The 12,808-nt window shown below is 38.3% G+C and overlaps 1 pseudogene; it reads left to right on the forward strand.

Moving 5' to 3' along the window:
• Positions 1-2,268: 2,268 nt before the first annotated feature.
• On the forward strand, positions 2,269-11,718 carry LOC117561612 (annotated as a pseudogene).
• The last annotated feature ends 1,090 nt before the right edge of the window (positions 11,719-12,808 follow it).

Consider the following 12,808-nt stretch of genomic DNA (forward strand, 5'->3'; position numbering starts at 1 on the left):
ATGTATTTTGGGCCTAAACCAATCAGTGCTTTATAAACCAGCAGCAGTATTTTGAAATCTATTCTTTGACACACAGGAAGCCAGTGTAAAGACTTCAGAACTGGACTGATGTGATCCACTTTCTTAGTGTTAGTGAGGACTCGAGCAGCGGCGTTCTGAATCAGCTGCAGCTTCCTAATAGATTTTTTAGTGAGACCTGTGAAGACACCATTGCAGTAGTCGAGTCTACTGAAGATAAAAGCATGGACAAGTTTTTCCAAATCCTGCTGTGACATTAGTCTTTTAATCCTAGATATATTCTTTAGGTGATAGTAGGCTGATTTAGTAACAGTTTTAATGTGACTGTTGAAACTCAGGTCAGAGTCCATGACTACACCTAGATTTCTGGCTTTATCTGTTGTTTTGAACATTGCACACTGAAGCTCAGCGCTAACTTTTATACGTTCTGCCTTGGCTCCAAAAACCATTACCTCAGTTTTATCTTTGTTTAATTGGAGAAAGTTCTGACACATCCAGTCATTGATTTGTTCAATGCACTTACTCAGTGTTTGAATTGGAGCATAGTCTCCTGGTGAAATTGTTACGTAAATGTGTGTGTCATCTGCATAGCTATGGTAACTTATTTTGTTGTTCTTCATTATCTGAGCCAGTGGTAGCATGTAGATGTTAAAGAGAAGAGGCCCCAAGATGGAGCCTTGAGGAACCCCACATGTCATATTTGTCAACTCAGATGTGTATTTACCTATAGAAACAAAGTTGTTTCTGTCCTTTAAGTAGGATTCAAACCAATTCAGAACTGTTTCCGAAAGTCCCACCCAGTTCTCCAGTCGGTCTAGTAATATGCTGTGGTCAACAGTGACAAATGCAGCACTGAGATCTAATAATACTAACACTGAAGTTCTGCCACTGTCTGTGTTTAAGTGGATGTCATTAAAGACCTTTACAAGAGCAGTCTCAGTGCTGTGGTTTGGACGAAAGCCTGACTGGAACGCATCGAAACAGTTATTTAAATGCAAGAAATTACTCAACTGTTGAAAAACAACTTTTTCAATGATTTTACCTAGAAATGGGAGGTTTGATATGGGCCTGTAATTGTTCATTACTGAAGCATCTAGATTATTCTTTTTTAAGAGCGGTTTAATGACTGGCGTCCCTGCCAACTCTCTCTCAGGTTGAGGTGAGGATGCAGTAATGGTGGTGCAGGTGGATGTTATGACACCATGCATCATCACCAAGCTCCGCTGTGCTCTGGGCTCATCAACACAGTATTAGCACATTAAAAGTGACCTTAAAGACCTGTTTACAAAGTACCATGCAGTTCATTTAATTCTCATCTCTGCTATCTGCTATTTATATATATATATAATATATGTATATCATGTAGTGTCTGCATTGTCTGCCCTGTGGTCGTGTTGTTTCATCTTGTGCTGTTCTGTTATTTTAGGACCACAATGGAAATAAGGCTTTTGGTTTTTACTTTGACTGTTTAACGACATACTATACTATGAATTTACTTTTAAAACATAATATATTATGACATTTTCTACATATATATATATATAACTTTGTTTTTATTTTAAATATTTTTATGTTTTGTTATTTATTTGTTTGCCATACTGTCCCATTAGTTTATTAATAATATTTTTGACATATGTATGGCATTATTGTATTATTCTTATTATTGTATTTATTTATTATGCTAGAAATGTACTTGAATGAATGTTACATGCTTTAATGCTGCAAAAGCTCTTGATCTCATACTGTCTGCGCTGCAGCACCTTTTTTCACCTTCTGTCTAAAGCGCTTATTATGTTACAGAAGTTAACAAAGGACTCCAATGGAAGCATTTCAGGCAGGGGGGGGGGGGGGGGGGTGGTAGAGAAACTTTGGAATTTTAGTCTTTGCAGACCACTTACATGCACAAAAGCCTATCAAACTACAGGGAAAGGAAATCCCTTTCAAAGCACTGAATATAGGCTAGTGACAAAAGTATTATTTTTATTTAATTAATTTAGCTGTGCACACACTGAAATACCTGAGCTTCAGCCAAAGTATGACTGACACCGAAGGAATACAAATTGTTATCTACATACCAGGCTGCGGGCACGGTATAATTAACCGTCAAGCCGCCTAACTAGATGTTCAACCTGTCGCCTAAGGAGCGTTACTAATGCTCGACTAGGTGTGAAAACACAAGTCGTCTGCATACCACACATTGTTGGCATGGGTTCAATCTGGTTCCTCTCTCCTCCTCTCTATAAAAAGCCCACTTGTCGCAGACTCAGGTACTCCTCTCCAGCTCTGCTCATCACCTCCAGGTCACCTCCACCTCCATCCTCACCTCCAACATGTCTGTCTCATTCAGCCGCCAGAGCAGCCGCCAGAGCAGCCGGAGCTACAGCGCCCGCAGCGTGACCAGCAGCTCCCTGAGCCAGAGAGGAGGCATGCAGCAGTCGGTCGGAGGCTTCCAGCAGTCGGTCGGAGGCTTCCAGGGCTTCCTCCTCCCCACCAGCGGGCCCCTGATGCAGGGCCGCTCTCCCAGTGTGTATGGGGGGGCCGGGGGCTACGGGACCCGCATCTCCCATACCTCCGGGTCACACAACCCTTTCAGTGAAAGCGCAGTGAACTTCAACGAGAAGCTGACCATGCAGAACCTCAACGACCGCCTGGAATCCTACCTGCAGCAGGTGAGCCGTGATGATGATGATGATAATAATAATACATGAGACTTGTATAGCGCTTTTCAGGAAACTCAAAGACGCTTGCAGTAATATATTGAATGCAGGACTTTGATCATGATGATCATGATGATAACTAAAAATGTATGCAGAATCCTCTGTATTGTTCTAGAACCTTCACTGTGATAGAATATTTTTTATTAATTTGCGTATACCCATTAATTTGCCCCTTAAAATTAAAAAATGCATTATATGTTCGTCCTTACATAGATGATCTCTTACTTTTATGCACCTTCAGAGACACGCACAAATGCTAAACTTTAAAGGAGGGGTTCACAATGTTTCAATTCGGTCCTAAAACAATGGTCAGAAACAAATGAATTCAGTAAAGTGCTGAGTGTACTTAATTACATCATTTTGGACTGAGTTTTTCACATTGATGTCACTTTTCTACGTGCATGCAACTATATTTTAGAGGCTAATATGGTTATACGTACTTACTGTGCTTTAGAGTTACTTTGCAGATTATGATGTTAAATACTTTTAATAGTTAGAAAACATTGTAAATTATATCTTTACCTCAAAAAAGTTTGATGACCAGCTACAACATTAAAACACGTATAACCAAAGGTGGAAGAAGTACTCAGATCTTGAGTAAAAGTACCAGAGTGTAGGAATACTCTGTTACAAGTAAAAGTCCTGCATTCAATATATTACTCAAGTAAAAGTACAAAAGTATTGGCATCAAAATATACTTAAAGTACCAAAAGGAAAAGTACTCATTATGCAGATTATTTCAGAATAATATATATGTTGTGTTTTGATTATAATGATTGATCATGAAAGTGTTCTCAAAGCTGGTAAAGGTGCAGCTCGTTTGAATGACTTTGTATACTGCAGGGTAGCTGGTGAATTTACTCCAGGTGTGACTAAAGTCTGATTTAAGAGTTACTCCAAATCTGTAAAGTAACTAAAGGTATTAAATACATGTAGAGGAGTAAAAGTACATGATTTACCTCTGAATTGTAGTGGAGTAGAAGAAGTACAAAGTAGCAGCATATTGAAATACAATACTAAAGTACAAGTATCTCAACATTTTTACTTAAGTTGGTACTTGAGCAAATGTGCTTAGTTACTTTACACCACTGCCTTCTGAAGAAATTATTTTCACTTTTAGTAAAGAATACCATTACTTTTTTCCCATTAATATGTTGGCATTTGGTTAGTACTAATCTTAACAAGAATACATTGTTTTAAAAAGTATTGCTTCTCGGCGCCAGACATACCTTTGGAGCCAGGACTTAAGTATTTTATGAATGGATGCATCTGTCATCTGTCAGCTGATGCAGAGAGAGTTAGCTACAGTATGGAGACTATTTGACGTCACCCTGTGGTTGTGTTCAGGTGCACTCCCTGGAGTCGGCCAACAGAAGACTGGAGCTGCAGATCAGTGAGTTCTTAGAGAAGAGAGGTCCTTCTCACTCCAATGACTTTACAAAGTTCTTCGCCATCATCACTGATGTCCGAGCTCAGGTAGCACATCATCGTAAAAAAACATTATTGAAAAAACTACTATTCAATAATAAAATAAAAACAGTTGTTCAGTGATTGTACTACATGCTGTCATGTTTTGGTGTCTTCAACTGCACAAAGATGCCACAGAATTGTACTGATGAGTGCTAAAGTGAAGGGTGAAATATGAATGGAATAATGCTACAGAAACATTTTCTCCCACTTAGATCTTGAATAAATATTTAGACAACCAACGCTTCAAACTGCAGATTGACAATGCTCAACTGGCTGCAGAAGACTTTCAAGTCAAGTAGGTGTGCCCTCCATGGTCGCTCTATGCACCCTTATGGCATAATTGTTTTTCTTTAACTCATTTCATTTGTGAACTACACATGGCTTCCTTCTGCAGGTATGAGGTAGAGTTGAACATGCATTCGACGGTGCAGGCTGATGTGATTCGTCTCAAAGGGGGTCCGGGACAGCCTGACCCTCTCCATCAGCGACTTGGAGCTGAATATAGAGGGTATGTCAGAGGAGCTGGTGTGTACATGAGGAGCAGCCACCAGGAGGTGAGAGCCAATCAGATCCTCTGGGTGTTTCTCAATCGCGAGTACGCTTGCTTGGTAGCACATGTCTTCCGAGTCACTTCCTTCAGAAGCTAGGCAAGAATCCTTCCTGGCATTCGGAAAACAAAGAGTGGAACAGGCTAGCAAGTGTGCAGGTGTTGCGTCATATGCAGTGGCGTTTTTATATGTACAAAAGTGGGTGGGCACAAAAAACGTAGATGTCTACAGTATATATAAGCTTCTGCAGTGAGGTTCAATGGCTGCTGAGGCACTGGCTCTTCAGGTTTACAAATATTATATTTTGACCTAAATCAAAATATAATATTATTTTCAAAAGCTTTTTTAGTCTGATGCTTCAATAATTTTAAACAGACAGTTCAACAAAAGGATACCCAAAAAATGTAATTTTATCATTTAAATATTGAATTGTTTCTCTCTTAGTAAGATCCCATTTTCAATACAATTGCAGTCTTACCTTGACTTGAAGATGAAGTCCATTTATAATAAATCTAATCTACATCAATAGATTTATGATTCGAAAATGATAAAAAGTAGGGTAGACATGTGGATATTATCCGGCTGAACAAAACGTGCATTTATCTAACAGCTATGTTTCCCACAGATCTTATTTTGAGCTATTTTCTAAAATCCTATGGAGAAATATCATTGCTTTTTTGTGAGGGAAGCCAATGCGCAGCCTTACTTCCTGGTTTTAGGACGCGTCACTGCAGCTCTTCTCGTCTCCTCTTCACACACCACACTTTTCGCGGCACACGGTACTTAACAGCCAATCAGCTCTGAATGAGTGAGATGACGTATGGTGGGGATGGCAGCTCTATGCCCCCTATGGTCATTATTTGTTGCCACACACCATTAAAAGGAAAGTACTCTGAGCATGCGCAGTGTAGTTTTTACAGTCACCATTGACGTAAACAGGGAGAGGGAGGGGCAGGATCGGGTTTTGTCCCACATGGCTCTAAACAGCTCAATAGGCCCACACTGTAGACACTAATTAGAAGAACACAGACTAAAACAGCAATGAGACGAATCAGATGATTAAACATGATCTTAAAATATTTTATATATTTTTTAATTTATTTTTGCATTTTTTTTTGTAATCATTACTTTTAATACATTCTGCTGACACTAGGTGGGCTGTGCCCCACCTGCCCCTATGACAGTCGCCACTGGTCATTGAGAGGCCCGCCTTATATTTTTCGGCACAGATTTGGGAAATTGGTCCGTGCGCAAGCATTGTGGGGATTTTAAGGACGCGAAGTCTACCCATGGGCAGCCTCGAAATTTCCCCCAAACCAAGGACGCGGCCTCGGTGGAATTCCAAGTTGGAACGGTCCTGCTGCGCCACTTGATGACGTAGCATCCTTGAAATATTGCTTGGAAGCCACTATCCTCGAGATTGAGAAACGGCCCGTGTTGTAGAGGATGCTTCTCAAAGTTTTTTCAGTAATGAACCCCCTTTGAAACATTTTCTCAGCCAAGTACCCCCCTGATCGACCCCGGACATTTTTTGACAGAAAAGCCTATATAAATAATTACAATATAGTGATGTTCCATTAGTGTTTGATTTATTAACTCCTTAATGCACAAATTACAACAAACTAAGGATATTTTCATCTTTATGCATGAAAAAAAAAGATTTTTCCAAGGAGTTTTTTCAATTGAATTAATATATGTTTAACAAACCAATGAACAAATGATATATTATTAAAAACTATAAATACAATACACAAATGTAACATGTTTATATGAGGACCCCCTTAGTGGTTCTAGGAATATTTTATATCAAATTGTGTGTTCCTATTTAACCTTATTGCACTAAGATTATTTTTGTAATCATGCATGGTATTTTTTAATTACCTTTTTATTTTGTTTACCTCAGGCGTACCCCCTGCAGTACCCCCAACGTACCCCTAGTGGTCCGCGTACCCCCATTTGAGAATCACTGTTGTAGAGGAATGCTTCACTGCATGCTCTGTTTTAAAGTACAATGGTGCCACCTGTTGGCAGTATTATCATTTTAATAATAATAAAGCTTTATTTATATAGCAACTTTTCATACAGCACGTGCAGCTTAAAGTGCTTTACAAAATGGCACACATACAAGTTAAAAATAAAACAACAAGAAGTTCCCCTCAGATCAGATGTTAAGACCTTTACAGATACATGTAGCATAGTAACAACATATAACATTTTATCAGGTTAAGAGACACAAGGAGGTAAAAGGGTATAATAATAAAAAATACAATAAATAATGATTCCTCTCAGAAAGATAAGACACAAGACTCAGTGAACCGGTGCAACAATATGAAACCCTATAAAATAAAGCAAACATTTAGGTTAAAGAAAGATAAAGATAAGAGTAATAAAAACGTCACAATGTACCACAGTATGGGAGCGCAGTGGATAAAAGCGGCATTTAGGGATATTTAGAAGAGGACGTCAGGGCTCGTCCAGGGACATAAAACAAGAGTGACTCTGTGAGATTCGTGGGTGCCAAACCTTAAGAGCTTTAAAAACCAGTCAAATATTTTTTAAAACAATATTCTGAAAGACACTGGCAGCCAACGTAGTGCAGATAAAACAGGAGTAATATGCACTCTTTTTCTGTTTTTTTACATTCTATTTTTAGCTCATCTTATTATATTTGACTTGTATATACTTAACTTCTCCTGCATTACTTGCACATAAGGCTTTCAACATTAACAGTATTTTGTTTCTACTCTGTTTCTTCTTGCACTATTTTTAATGTTTTGTTTTATGTCTTGTTGCATTGTTGAAGGAGCCTGTGACTTAAGTTGTTCATTGTATATCTACACATATGACAATAAAGCCGTTTGATCCTGTCTAAGGGCAGGAGATAATACAAATATGTGCATGTTGCAGGAGTTGCAGGTCATAAGGAAGCAGCAGAGCGGCTCGGTGGATGTGAGGGTGGAATGTGCAGAGTCTAAAGACATAGAGAAGGAGCTGAAGGAAACCAGGGAGGCGTACGAAGCCCTGATGGTGAAGAACATGCAGGAGGTGGAGAAATGGTTCCAAGCTAAGGTGAGAGAGGAGAGCAATACAAATAGTGGTGATAAAAGGTGGCAATGTCATGTATATGTGCAGTGGTGTAAAGTAACTAAATACATTTACTCAAGTAGGTTTTTTTAGTATGATGATTTGTACTAGCATTTACATTGTTTGCTACTTTGTACTTCTACCCTGTTTCAATTCAGAGGTAAATGTATTTAATTACTTGACAGATTTGGATGAATGATGTCAAATATAATCAACACTTAAATCAGACTTTAGTTCCACCTGGAGTAAATTCACAAGCTACCCTGCAGTATACAAAGCCATTCAAACTAGCTGCACCTTTACCAGCTTTGAGAACACTTTCATGATCAATCATTATAAAACATATCATATATATTATTCTGAAATAAACCAATCTGCAGAATGATACTTAAACTTTTGGTACTTCAAGTATATTTTGAGTCCAATACTTTTCTACTTTTACTTGAGTAACATTTTGATTGCAGGACTTTTACTTGTAACTGAGTATTTTGTAGTTTGACTCAAGTACAAGATCTGAGTCCTTCTACCATCTCTGTATATGTTTGTGTTTGTGTGTAAATAGGTGGAGGAATTAAATGTGAGAATCTTAGTATCTACCACAGAGGTGAATACATTTTACACAGAGCAGTCAGAGCTGAGGAGGACCTACCAGAATTTGGAGATAAGTCGGGACGGCATCCTCACAGAGGTAAGACGTAGCCGACCCACTGAATGCAAACGCTCCTTTTCACTGTGCAGGGTTTGCTGATCACACTGAGATTAAAGGGTATGTTCACTTTTTTCTCAAGTCTATCTTAAAACCACACTCACATGCCCACATGTATATTTAAACTGTTTCCACGTTATAATTCCTCCTGCTCATAATGGGCTTTACAAGATGCATTTTTTGTGTGTTTTCATGTTAGTGATGGGGTTCTGTGCAAAGCTATACTGTATGTCAACGTTTCTGAAGTAAGGCAAAGGCTTCTGCAGTCTGGATGAATGGGATTTAGACACAAAACAGTCCTGTGCGGAAACCGGAGGGGAGGAGTCAAGTCACATGACCTGGACGCGGGTCAGACTCGAATCACAAATATGATGATTTGTGACTCAACTCGACGAAATGGACTTGACTAGACCTTGGACTGGAGCAGTAACTAGTAACATAGAAACCGTTTGATTGAGCCTAACACTAACCCTAACCCTAAAAAGTGGGTACCAAGTTGATATTTAATTAAACAGATACACTTTGAAAACAAGAACTAAATTAACGGTACTACATTTTGGAAAAACGATACCAAAGAAAACGGGTGGGTATGTACAAAAATCAGTGGTTAACAGAAAAATAATTTTAATATAAAAACAAATCAGGTGGAAATTGGTCAGAAGCGCACATTTCATTGTTAAGGCCTCGACACTGAAAGTTTAGGACTTGGGAATGCAAAATGGTGACATGCTGTTGAAAAGGTATGGACAATCAAATATGAGTCTGAAGTCTGACATAATAGAATACGCGTTTAAAGACTCATCAGACTTCTTACCACTACACAATGGATTTGTAATACTTAGCAGGGGTGTCCAAACTTTTTTCACTGAGGGTCACACACAGAAAAATATACAACGAGCTAGGCCACTCACTAGAGGTGAGGTATATTGCCTCATAAGTTAAGTTATAAGTTATCAAAATCAATGAAATGGAGGTAAATTATGCTTGTTACTTGAAAAAACAGCCTACATCTCAGCTCTCTATAGGGTTTCATTTATTTGTTATGCTCATTTCTTAAAACTGAAGCCTCAGATTGGTTATCAAGAGGAAATATGAAGGGTATATTTCAAGATGGTTATGTAAATAAGTTATTGGGCTTTTTTCTTATCAACTTAGATTTGTATAGAAATGTTTTCTTTTTATTTGAAAACTGGGTTCATCAACACATGCATACTAATATCTGTTTACGTAATATATTTAAGAAGTACAATATACAACAAGCACAAGACTAATTTGTGGGCCATATTTCATTTACTTTTTGAATTTGCTGAAGGCCGATTCAAAATGGGCTGCATTTGGCCCCCGGGCCGTAGTTTGGACACCCCTGACTTACAGGCATGGTTTTACTGACCCTCCCTCAGGAGAGTTTTCCCTTAGTAACTATTGTATCTTTTGGCACAAGTATCAGGAGGTTAAACTACAAATACTGCCCCCATGTGGTTTACCAGGAATCTGTGCATGCATTTGATTGGGTACAGATTTAAATTAGTATTTTAATGTAACTAGAACTTAATTACTTGAAGTAAGGGCATTTTTAAAAAAAACACACTCTCCGCTTTCCTAACACCGTTCCCCTCCGCCCTGAAGATTCAGTGCAGACAGAGAACTTTGGAGGAGTCCAATGTGTGGTTCAACACCCAGCTCAGCCAGCTGCAGCTCAGCATCAACACGCTGCAGGGGGACCTGCAGGGGCTGCAGGGCTCCATCGAGCAGCAGCAGACCGAGTACAGGATCCTGCTGGACATCAAGATGAGGCTGGAGATGGAGATCGCTGAGTACAGGAGGCTGCTGGACGGAGACACGCACGAGAGGACGCTCATTCCGGAGAGAAAGTGAGGGGTTCATTTCTATAAAGTGAAAGTAGAAGAATACAATTGAATGAATAAAATATGTTTTAAAGTGACGTCTTTTTCTCCATAGGGCCTATGTTATCAAAGAGGTTGTGGAAGTGGAAGGTAAGAATCCCATTATTTACAAGGGCATCATTATTTATGTCATATGTATACTATACCATGACTTTTATATTACATATCTTATGGCACGTGATATAGTGCATTGTATTATTTATCGATTTATTGTGATCTGTTAGACAGATAATACTATGACTAAACTAACTGTCTGATCCTGTACCAACATCATTGACGTATTGCACTGTATTTCCATGCACATAGGGACTAGTACTTTACTTGAGTATTTAAATGTTCTTGTAATTTGTACTTCTACCCCACCATAATTCAGAGGTAAATAGTGTACTTTCACTCCAACACATTTATTTTGTACCTTTAGTTACTTTGCAGATGTTGATTAATGATGTGAAATATAATCAATACTTAAATAATAGTTTAAGTAAACCATCAATATTCAAAGTCATACAAATGTGTTTCACTTACCAGCTTTGATTAACACATTAATGCATCAATCATTATAATCAGAACATAAACATATATGATTCTAATATGGACCAATCTGCATAATGAATACTTTTACTTTTGGTACTTTAAGTATATTTTGATGCCAATACTTTGGTACTTTGATTTGCGTAACATTTTGAATGCAGGATTTCAATCAAGTACAAGCTCTGCATGCTTTTCCTACCACTGGTCCCATGATGCATTATGTCTCCTCTGCAGAGCACAAACCCCATGTCGAGCGGAGAATAAAGACCATTGTGGAGAAGATCATCGATGGGCAGGTGGTGTCCTCCAGTGAGCAGGTTGAGACAGAGGATATTCAGTAACACCTCTGCTGACAGTAAACTTACATTTGACTTTCATTTGGTATGCTTCTTAATGAATAAAGAGTCAGCTCGTAACGTGTAACTTAGATGGGGGTATACTAGGTAAAACAGCATTTTATTGTCTAAGAGGGACACCATGGCATTTCTTTTGTTTCGTTTTTATTGCAATTATATAGCAGGGTTGTAGTAAGTACTTGAAACTCCAACTTGTTTCAGCTGGTAAAAAAAAGGGAATTATTTGATATATTTACTCTTGGGTAGCTTATGAATTGCATCAATGGATCAATTAATTTGACCTAAACATAATGCATGATTCATTATGTTGATTATATCTGTATTATAAATCAGAATCTTGAATGTCACCAAAGTTATCTAATAAAAGTATTTGTGTAAAAAGCACTTCCTTTGCCTATGGTTTGTAATAGAGTAGAAGTATAAAGTAGTAGGAAATAGACGTACTCAACTAGAGAACAAGTGCCTCAAAATTGTATTTGATACATGTGTAATTAGTTACTATCCATCATAAAGTATGACACCAAAATATGACTAAAAAGCAAAGATGAAAAAGGTTTATTGTTACCCTCAGATGTGCATTAAAATTCAGTAAGGGGGCGGTGGTGGCGAAGTCGATAGGCTTGGCTTGGCAACTGGAAGGTCACCAGTTCAAGTCCCGGCAAGGCACCATTCCATACACTGCTCCCCGGGTGCCGTTCAAAAATGGCAGCACACTGCTCCTAACACTAGGATGGGTCAAATGCAGAGAAAAAATGTCCCCACGGGGATTAATAAAGTATATCAAAATAAAAATAAATAGTCACATTGTAATTTGGAAAGAGATGCTGATTCTTCCTTGGAAAAACGTTTTGGACAAACCAATAACACGTGTGTAGATATGAACTACGTGTTCAGGTCACGCAAAGATAACTATTAAAATAAAAAATAAAGGTTTTATTGTTTCAATTTAAGGTAGGGTTTCTTTGTATTTGTTTACCTTTGTGGATATTAGGCCTAAAATAACAACAATACATCAAAAATAAAGCAAAACCAGACAGTGTAATTTTCCTCATGGCCACCAGATGTCACCATTGTCATTTTCTCTCAAATTGAAGTCCTCCACAACCTTTTTGGATTGCGTAATGTTGTAATACTTAAAGACACATTTAGAACCACAATGATTTTCAAAGTCAAAGGACAATGAATACTATTCCCCAGAACACAATGTTGATGCCATGTTGGACACTGTAGGAACAATTAATATCAATATGAATTCACAAAACATGCAGAGATACAAAGTATTTTGTATTGTGTGGATTTGGTTCTGTGAGGACAGCTAAATCAACAAAAGCATTTTCATTGGGATGAGTTGAATCAAGCCTCCACCAGACATTCAAACCTCCACCTTAGTTGTCCATATTGTTGTCACTCTGTTGTTCAGAATGACTCCGAATTAAACACTCCCTTCCGTTCACTGCTTTGTGCAACATTCTAT

The sequence above is a fragment of the Gymnodraco acuticeps genome, unplaced genomic scaffold (assembly GCF_902827175.1).
Source record: "Gymnodraco acuticeps unplaced genomic scaffold, fGymAcu1.1, whole genome shotgun sequence".
NCBI classification, from domain to species: Eukaryota; Metazoa; Chordata; class Actinopteri; order Perciformes; family Bathydraconidae; genus Gymnodraco; species Gymnodraco acuticeps.